The sequence below is a fragment of the Nicotiana tabacum genome, chromosome 18 (genome assembly GCF_000715075.1).
Source record: "Nicotiana tabacum cultivar K326 chromosome 18, ASM71507v2, whole genome shotgun sequence".
Lineage (NCBI taxonomy): Eukaryota > Viridiplantae > Streptophyta > Magnoliopsida > Solanales > Solanaceae > Nicotiana > Nicotiana tabacum.
The window spans coordinates 105,292,105-105,303,455 of record NC_134097.1 but is presented as its reverse complement, the minus strand read 5'-3'; positions in this window follow the sequence as shown (position 1 = coordinate 105,303,455).

Sequence of the window (11,351 nt, the reverse complement as noted above, 5' to 3'; positions counted from 1 at the left end):
TCGGATTGGTCATTCAAAAATAGTCAGCGTTTACGAAGTCAATGAAAAATAGCCACTATTTTGCTGCAACAAAGACCGGTCCAGCATAATATACTGGAGTTCGGTGCACCTGTGTATGAACTCCAGCATATTATGCTGGACTAATATACTTTGTTGACTCCAGTATAATATACTGGAGACTGGAGCACCGGTGCTCCAAACTCCAGTATATTATACTGGACAATTATACTTGTTGGAACTCCAGTATATTATACTGGAGTTCTAGTGTACTTATGCTGGAACTCCATCATATTATGCTGGAGTTCCAGCATACTTATCCTGGAACTCCAGTATAATATGCTGGAGTTCAAACATACTTATGCTGGAACTCCAGTATAATATACTGGCGTATTTTTCCGGTTTTGAACAGTGTTTTCGCTCAAATTTATCTTTACATGAAAAGTGGCTACATTTCGATTACTTTTGAAACTGAGCAGCTATTTTTGAACGACTAGTTGTAAACTATTTTTGAGTTTCTCCCGATTTTGAGTCCAAAAAACGAAAGAGATAGCTAAGGCACGATTTGAGAGCTCCATTTGGATCTACTACCCAACCCAACTACCAAGTAAGTATATTTATGAAGATTTAATGTATTTATAACCTACTAATGCTAATTTACGGCCAAATATCTGTGGATGCATGTCTAGATTCCTAAATCTCTTAAAAATAAAAATAAAAATAGTTTGGCTACAAAGAGGTTATTTTGCCACTTGAACTTCATTTATCTGGTATAAATGAGAGTGGATAGAGTATTCAGAGTTGTACTTATGACTAGGGTTCTACAAAAGAAACCAACAGACCGTATCAAACCGATAATTCGAGTTAAATCATGAAAAAAATCCGATTATGGTTTGGTTTGATTTGATTTGGTTTGGTGTTGGAGAAAAAAAACTCGACTATAATTGATTTAATCTGGTTTTAACAAAAAAAAAAATTCAAACCGAAACCAAACCAACATTATGTATACAAGTTATAAAAATAGTTATCATAATGTAGTTTATGAATATTTCTTAAACTTTTTCATAGTTCACTCTTTTAACGTATTACTTTAAGATTGAACTTAGAAATTTTGAATGGTCTAGTATGTTATATAGTCCATAAGTGTTAGTAACTCAAATAAAGTTCAAAGCAAAATCAAATTAATATTAATGCTAATAAAAGAATTTCAACTCAATGCTAGGAATGACTAATTAATAGAGTATTGGATATCTATTTTTTTTAGTTTTGCATTAGTTTATTTAGTGAAAATGCATAACTTATTTTTTTTTATTGTTTAGTCATGTAAGTAATATTTAGTACTTATTACTTGTACTTATTATAGCATGACTTAGTACTTTTAGATTATGTTCATTTGCATTATGACTTATTAATTAGTAATATTTATTTTATGGGATATCAGTATCTTTCTTGTTGAATATTTTAGTATAATGTCATGACTCATCTCACATTATTTTGTATTATTTTTTTGGGTAATACCTTATATAGTTGTATTCTACTAGGACCAAAGAAATATTTCGAGCACAAGTTATATATTTGTGCTATGAAGATTTTATTGGGAAGAAATCCGAAAAACCGCGAAAACGCAAAAAATTGAGAAAAATCGAAATTGAAAATCCAACTTTTGTTAGTTTGGTTTGATTTATATATTTAAAAATTTGACACAATTGGTTTGGTTTGATAAATGAAAAATTTGAACCAAACCGACGTATGTACATCCTTGCTTATGACTAGGGTTGTGCAAATAAAACTGAAAAGTTGAACCAAATCGATTAGAAAAACTGAATATATTAAGTTTGGTTCAGTAAGAAAAATCCGACCTAAACTAACATATAGATATATTTATTTTTTATATATTAAAAACTTCATATTGGATTTTCCTTTAAAATTATATCTAGAAATATTTTTGATCCTTTCATGAAATCTAATATTTAATGGATCTATTATACTACATTCATTTCTTTTACTTTTAAATAATGTTTGGTCTTAACATGTACGATCACTTTCTTATCAAGTTTGTTGAAATGTTTCAATCTTTAATCTTCCATATTCACAAGTCGCAATCTAGTAAACTCCTACATCCTCGATTTTGACATGATGTTTTATCGTTTTTTTAGAAAAAAAAATTAAACGAGATCATTATCATTATTTAGATTTCATATTGATTGTTAAATACATGCTTTCTCAACTAGTAATCTTGGTCTGCCTAGATGGATCTTTATCCTAAGACTAGCTGCACATGGAAGGCTAAACACTAAGGATAGACTAGTCAATTGGGGGTGACTACTCAAGAATGCCCTCTATGTTGAAGATGAGAGCTTGTCACACTTATTTTTGACCTACGAAGTAACTGCAGAAGTTTAGAAAAAACTGCTATTATAGCTAGGCATATATAATGAGTAGTCCAATGAAATTGAAGAATGAGTTGCAACGAGCGACAAAAGCATGGCAATGGGAGAAGCCCCCAATATAGGACGGTATTAGCAGTTGCAATCTAGCTACTAAGCTACTACTTGTGGATGGAGAGGAATCAATGAGTTTTTCAGGTAAGGCAACATAGCAATGAAGCTACAATCAGGAGAGCAATTCAGGATGTTCATCAAAGAGGTTCCAGAATACTGCTACATGCATGGCTGGAGAAGTTCAACTATTATCCATAATAGTTAGAATTGGTTTGGATGGTTCTGTTTCTTTGTTTCTGTTGCGTTTGAGGTCAGGCTGACAGTTAGGGTAATTGTTTATATATACACTCCAAGTTTCGTAACAAATGGTTTTATTAATTACTATAACAAGAATTATTTGAAACGTGGATGTATACTTGTGAAGCTGCGAGTGTGCATCACACCATGTTTTGCAAACTATGTGCATGTATTAGTCATCTTATTAAATATAGGCAAAATACATAAGATAAGATGCACCTTGTAGCTGTATGGAAAAGTCAGTTTCATATTTAACTTTTAGGGGTGTTCTAGTACCTCCTTACACTTTGTCCAAAGTGAATTTAATACTACCCTAAAAGCTGTTGTGACAAAAAATTAAAGTGGAGGCACGTATTATCAAATTTAAAGCAAAAAATGACTTTTTGGCCAAAAAGCAGAGAAGTGTTGTGAAATATTATAATTATATTAGTGGATGTTTATAACTCCTAAAGAAGTTACTCTCAATACTCTTCTCCATTATCTCCATAACTCCCACTACTCCAATACTTATGGTTGTAACTCTCATGCTTTCATAACCTCCCCTATGATCTTTCTCCATGATCTCAAATGTTTAATGCCATGTTTATGGCATTCTTTTGTATACCTCTATGTAATCCTATAAATAGAGGGTTTTGGCACCACATTATACACACTTGGAATACATAGAAGAAATAAGAAAGTTCCCTCTTCCTCTTTACATCTTTTGTCTATTTTATTGTTTCATATTATTACTTTGAACTTAGTTTCTTAACACGTTATCAGCACGAGCCTCTACCTTGTGGAGATATCTATTTTAAACGGGTATTATCTCCTTCTTAAAAGAGTAGGTCAATGTCTTTCTAATCTAGATATGAACGGGTTCTCTTTTGCATGAATAATGAGATGAGTTGCTGGATATTGTTAATTATTTTTAGTTCTGTTCAAAATTACAAGTCAGATGCATGTGTTATCTGGTTCCTATCGCATTTTATTTGCACGAAACACTATGTGTTAGATTATAATAGTCTTTAATGTTTTTCGTATGTATGAGCCGATAATTTAAAAATTATTTACTTAATATACTACTAGGTGCAGTGTGCATTAACTAATACGCAAAGTATTATCATCGAGCTTTATGTCTAGTTGGTATATTGGGACATTTTTTGTGTAAATACAGAATATGTTGGTAATAATGATTAAGCTTGCTTGCTACTGGAATAGAATATATCTCATTACAACTTTGGATAATATTTGGGAAAATGCATAAGTACCTCCTGACCTATACCCAAATTCTCAACTATATACTTTTTTTTTTGCGGGAATCTTATTACCTCCCTAAACTTATTTTAAATGTAATTATTTGCACTCTTAATGCTAACAACCAAACTCTTGACAAGTGGTGAGCTACACGCGCCCCACATGTATTTTTAGTACTTTTTAAATTCTTTCTTCTTTTTCTTATCCTTTTTTCTTATTTCTTATTATTCTCATTTTTATTTTGTTATTTCATTCACTTTCTTTTTGTTTTGGTCACCGGCGACATAAAATGGTGGTCGTCGGAATTTCACAAACACCATTTTTTCCGGCGAATTTTTTTTTCCGGCGACAGATTTTTATCCCGATCTAAGTGTGTTTTGTTTTATGGGAGGAAGAGCAAAAGAAATAAAAACGAATGTAAGCTGAGAAAACTTTTTCCAGCTAAAATTTCAATACATCGTTTTTTTTTTCCGGCGTGGAAAGGTTTTCCGATGATGAACTTTTCCCCCAAATCCAAGTGTATTTTGCTTTGCTTATGAATAGATCTTTTTGAGAGTTTAATTTTTGTGTGAAAAGAAAAAATGGAAGAAAAAACGGTTAGACAAAGTCGCCGGTGAATGAATATCCGCCGGAATTAGAGAAGAAACGAAAAAAAAGTAAAAGAAAAAAGACAAAGAAAAAGGAAAAGGAAAAGGAAAAAAAAAAAGTAAGAAAAAATGGTAAAAAGAATAAAAAATAATCTGAAAAATCATTTTTTCCTTCTTCAAGGAGAGTGAAATACACACTCTGTCACGTCAGCGTTAAAGGTGCAAATAATTCCATTTAAAATAAGTTTAGGGCAGGTAATAGGATTCCCGCAAAGAAAAAGTGTGTAGTTGGGATTTCGGGTATAGGTCAGGGGGGGTACTTATGCATTTTCCCATAATATTTCTTAGCATTTTTAATTCACTTATTTTCTATGATAGTGTTTACTATGTGGAATTTACCAAAGTTGAATTTGTGGCTATGTAAAATTATATTTCATTTCCTGAAGTGAATGAGGATAAAATGGTTGGTTCAAGTCCCAATGCACCATGAGGGTAAGATATCAGGTTTTGAGTCCTGATGTACCATAATGATAAAAGTTGTGTTCAAGTCCCAACTAATTGTAGCATAACACATGCTTTTATATGAGTAAGGCATTGGGTTTGAGTCCCAATGCATCATATTGATGATATAATGATGACTAAAGAAAAATAATATATTTTTCATGAAAAAGCATGAAGCTTGTCCCATTTAATATGCTCCATTCTTGAAGCGAGAACAAGTATAATAGTCATCATTATGGTAATTATAAAAATGAGAACAATTAGGGTTCTCAAAATAGTCCTTCAAAATGTGAAGGCAATGTTTACCATCAAATTGGTATGGAAAAATAATAAAGCACGTCGTTGATTATGATTCATTTCTTAAAGAGAATGTGACTTGTGATAAGCATTGAGATTTCTAAAGGTGAATGTGATAAAAGTAATGAATAAAGACGTGCAATACATGATTGGATCAATACCACACAATTCACCTCTACGGGAGGTTTGAGTGAAATAAAAAGAATGAACATTATTGTGGTTATATGAATATGTCATTGGTTGTGTACATGTGGTACGCCAAAACTATATTGTCGTGCTTTATAAAAAGTTGTTAAAGACAAACTAAAGCAAGAAATGATTTTGCTTATGATGATTTTGACCATGACAAATATTATGATATGATTTTCTCTGTGAAGGAGACATTCACCATATGGATGGTGAAAAAAAGGTCTTGTAGTACAAAATCAATTAAGAGCTCCAGAAGAGCTAATTTGTTACTACACGGATAAATGAAATTATTCATGACATTGATATAGTAGTAAGTCTCAAAAGAAACTTTTTGAGTTTCAAATATAATAGCCAAAGTGGTTGGTATTTGAGACTATACATGAAAGAAAGATTAAATATCTTCATATTACTATAATAACACCGGGTAAATATAAAAGGTTACCCGACTTTTCTTCTATGTGTACTACACATGTACAAGCATGATGATAAAATCACATGCCATAGTAAATTAGATGTTTACTGAAATAAGTATCAGTTGGCATGACCGGTCGGCCACCCCGGTTCAATTATGATGGGAAAAATTGATTGAGAATTCACATGAAATATATTGAAGAAATAGAAGGTTCTTCAAGAATTCTCTTGTACTGCTTATTCTCATGATATACCAGTTAAGGTTGGGATTGAATCCTTTGATTTCTGGAATGAATAGAAGGTGATATATATATATGTGCCCAGTCACCTGCCATGTGGACCGTTTACTATTATATGATTTCAATAGATGCATCTATTGTATGGTCACATGTGCGTTTGTTATCAACTTGCAGTTTGGATTTTGCAAGATTGATTGCTCAAATTATTAGTGCAGAGTCCAGAATATAAATTTATCTTGATAATGCTGGTTTAAATCCAAGTTGGTTTAGCAGAGACTGTATGCCTCCAATTATAGCTAAACCATTGGTTATGAGAACAAAATTACCAAAAAATTTGGTATGAGATGTATTATTTAATATAGAGCAGCACTTGCACGCATCTAGCCAAGTTATGATAAATTCTTCGCGTTACAATTGGTTCAGAGTCAGGAACCAAATAATTTCCATCTTGAAATATGGATGTGCTATATGATTTAATTGTGACATCACAATGCACAAAGATGGGTTCTCAAAGAAGGTTTAAAATGTGTTGGTGATCCTAATATTAGGGGGAGAAAATGGGCAGCTGAAACAGTGATACGTAGATGAATTATTATGAATACATCTAGATCCTCGTACAAGAAAATGTGAACTTATGTGAACTTGATGTTCAAGTGATAATTCATTTTCAAGATATTTCCAGGAGCATTTGTTGCCCAAAGCTAAATGTCATATTTCAGCTGTTAATGCTCCAAATAGAATAAAGTCCATGATGGATAGAGTTTATGACACGCATGAAGTATAATAGACTAATCGGTTCCAAAGATAAAACTGCTTGAAGAAGGATTAGAGCAAATGTTCAAGATGGTCACAATAAGGAGGCAAGTACTTTATAAGAGCACCATGACATAATATTTTATAAGACCTCATGAGAGAGGCTCAAGTACCTGAAAATAATGAGATAAAGAGATCTCAATAAGTTATGTCTCTAGTGGTAACGATGGAACCGATGTAAAATGATCGTCGACGATATTGTTGATATAATGTAACGCTCAATATTATTAATATTGACGAGGATCTTGAGCTTAAATCTGTCATGGAATTTGGACAGATAAATAATTGGCCAAATGAAAAAATACACAATAAAATTTGATTTCACCTGAAAAATGTGAAGTTGGACAGATAGTCTCAATACCTGAAAGTGAAATATAAAATCATGTCGATAGACATAAAGACGAATTGTGGCACACGATTTTTCATAAATATCCTCGCATTAGTTATATGGAGACAGGTTCTCCTGTGGTGGATGAAATTGTGTTCAGGTTTTAATATGGCAATACATGAAAAACTTGATATGCGTATAATGAAAATCCTTGAAGGATTTAAACTGTTCTGAAGCATATAGAAGTTCCCAAAAATTTTGTTAAATAAAGCTTCAACAAATCCTTATGTGGATTAGGGAAAGCATGGCGTGCATGATTTATTTTTGTGTCTGTTGCAATTGGTGCACTATGTATCTTGCTAGAACCATGAGTATAACAATATGCTAGCGAGATCCAATTTTATTCCTATATGAAGATATAAGAATACTATTAATACTATATTGCAAAAGGAATCCTTGATATAGATTTGTTTATTCTAACAAATATTGTCAAGGTTTTGTTGGTTATGCAAATGCAAGCATTTTTTGAAGTCCGTTCTTCAAATAATCTATTTGTATGCGAAGGAATTGCCATATTATCATTTCACAAGGTTGTCAATTGTTGATAATTATTCAAGTCATGTCAATATACTAGCAACTGATGAGCAAGTGACTCTGCACACTACAGATGTGTGACTTTTCTTTGAAGAGAAGATTCCAATAATAGTGAAGACGTTGATATTTGCTTATTTCAATTGAAAGAAGGATAAATTGAAGGAGATAGAATAAATCCTATATTTCATCAAAGTTCTTTGTCAGACATAATCTTCAACAGAATGATGAAATAGATATTCAAGAAATTCATTCAAGTGATAATTTGGCGGAATAATTCATCAAGGCATTGCCGGTCTCAAGATTAGAGAAATTGTTATACAAGCTTGGAATTTTTCATCTCCGAGAAGTTGTTGTTACAATATATGTGTACTCTTTTTCCTTCACTAGAATTTTTTTCCATTAGTTTTTTTCCTTGTAAGGTTTTAATGAGGCACATTATCTATAGACATCCAAGGGGGAGTGTTGTGAAATATTATAATTATATTAGTGGATGTTTATAACCCCTAAAGAAATTACTCCCTCTACTCTTCTCCATTATCTCCATAACTCCCACTACTCCAATACTTATGGTTGTAACTCCCATGCTTCCATAACCTCCCCCATGATCTTCCTCCATGATCTCAATTTTTTTTTGAGCAAACAGGAAATATATATATTAATAATTAAGGAGCATTTAGTACATTGTATGCATACTTGGTGTCTCGAAGGACACTTTCGTTACCTAGGCTTGCCAGAGTATTACAAGCATCATAAGAAAGCAGTTTAACAAAAATACATTGTTCTAGTAGTTCTTTTTCCACAAAATATTTTACATAGGGTGGAGCTTCAACAAAAGTCTTCATGCCTTCCCGTTGTTCCTTAGCTTTTTTTGCCATGTGATGGGCAACATTATTCTTTTGCCTGAATGTGTGATGGAGGATTATCTTCTTATGCTGGTGCATTAACCACTTGCATTCATTAACAATATCATCATAAAGTCTATTTCCCTGAAGGATGGATTGGATAGCCTCCACAGGATCTGATTCTATTTCAAGCGGGTATAATCTCCATTTCTTAGCCATTTTGAGCCCTTCTAGTAGAGCTTTTAACTCCGCTTCTAGTGATCCACTTGCATATGATGGTTTACCAAATCCTACAATCCAGTGTCCTTTGGTATCCCTGTAAATACCTCATAATCCATGTTTTTGTGTAACATTGTCATAACTAGCATCTATATTAAGCTTAGTCCACCCTTTTGGTGGTTTGTGCCATGCAATATTTATAGGAATTTTTGGATAAGTGAAGATGCTTTTTTCAGTGAGGAGTTTATATTCAATAGCCTTTTTAATAATAAAATCATCATTTATATTAAGCTTAGTCCACCCTTTTGGTGGTTTGTGCCATGCAATATTTATATGAATTTTTGGAGGAGTGAAGATGCTTTTTTCAGTGAGGAGTTTATATTCAATAGCCTTTTTAATAATAAAATCACCATTGATTGGGGAAGTGGTGTTTTTATGATTGTTATTGTTTCTATTTATCCAAGTATACCAAATAATGAAAGGGAAGAAAAGGTCCCAATTTATGAGATTGTTCGTAATTGGGTAGTTAAAAGACTTCAGCTGGTTTAGCCAATGGTCACCTGATGCTTTGTAATAATGATTCCACCTAACCTTATCCCAAAAAGGTTTGATTGCCTTGCAGCTAAAGAAAATGTGGAGTATAGATTCTTCCTCGTTATTTCTGCATACCGGACACATTGGATCTAGGTTTAAACCAATTCTTGCCAGATGTTGTCTACAGGGAATCCTATTATGGAGACATTGCCACAAATTATTTTTTATTTTATTGGGACAATTGAGTTTCCAAATCTATTGGAAATCCAGAAGGTTGTTCTTTGAAGATTCTAGTAAATTAAAGCAAGATTTGGTTGTGAAAAAGCCTTTGGTAGTTAGTGGCCATATAGGAATGTCACTTCTTGGACTTTTCCCTGAATTCTAACCTTATTAATAATATCCTTAATGTTGTTCGGGATAATAAGGGAAAGTTTATCAAAATCCCAATTTTCCCCTTTGAGTAAGTCCTTTAATTTTATGGATTGTTCTCTTTATTGGAGTGGTCCTTCCACAGTCGCTCTAAGATTTCCTACACTTGGGATCCAATTGGTTTCCCAAATATTCATGTTAGAGAGGATGTGGGGGGACCAAGTAATTCCTTTAGATTCCTCTAGAGCATAACTCCCAACCCTTTTTAATGCTCTTCCAAATAAAAGAATTTTTTAAATGGCATTACTACAAGCATAGGAAGAGATTATTAGAGTAGCCCAAGGAGAGGTAGGATTGGTATTTTCCAAACTATACTAGCTAATGTGCATAAATTCTTTGAAATAGCACTATGAATACCTAGACCACCATTTAATTTTGATTGACAAATGGTAGACCAACTAATAAGGTAAATTTTTTTCTTCTCATTTGTAGACCCCCAGATGAAATCCCTTTGCACCTTGTCAATTTTATTGAGGATCTTTTTTGGTAGTAAGGTGTATTACATATAGTGGTTTGGTATCGAATTTAAACAAGAATGTGAGAGCGTTGTTCTACCAGCTATATTAATGAAATTCATTTTCCAAGCAGCTTGATTGGATCTCATTTTATCAACAATGAATTGGTAGTCCCTTGGCCTAGGGGAATTATTTAATATTGGGAATCCAAGGTAGGTGCCAAATGATTCACTTTTTTCTAAAACCTAATATGTGGGTAATATCTTTTATGATGGATTCAGGACAATTTTTTGAAAACAAAATTTTTGCTTTGGCCAGAAATAGTACTAAAATAGTCTAGACCTTCCTTGATGGAGTTACAAATTTTTTGGCTTTGGCCATCAAAGTGAGATCATCTGCAAAGAACAAGTGGGAAAAATTTGGACACTTCCTTCCCGTGGTTATTGGATCACATTTCCTTATATCTACTTGATAGTGAATATATCTTGCAAGCATTTCCAAACAAAGGATGAAGATATAGGGATAAATGGGGTCCCCTTGTCTAATTCCCCTAGTTAGCTCAAAAGAGTTTGTAATGGAGTCATTTACTAGGACTTATATCGAACTAGTTGTAATACAATTTAATAGAAGTTTTGAGAACTTGGGAGGAAATTTGAAGTACTAAAGGGTATGATGTATAAAGGACCATTCAATACGATCAAAAGCCTTTTCCAAATCAATTTTAAGGATCATTTGTCCTTGCTTTCCTTTTAATCTTTTTAGGTTTGAAACTAGGTCTTGGATAATGACTGCATTATCAGAAGCTCTTCTGTTTTTCATGAAGCTAGCTTGGAAGGGACTAATTAGGTGATTTAGGAATGGTTTTAGCCTATTGGCCAGGACCTTTGTGATTATTTTGTATATGGTGTTACAAAGTCCAATTGGCTTAAAATTTCTAATGTT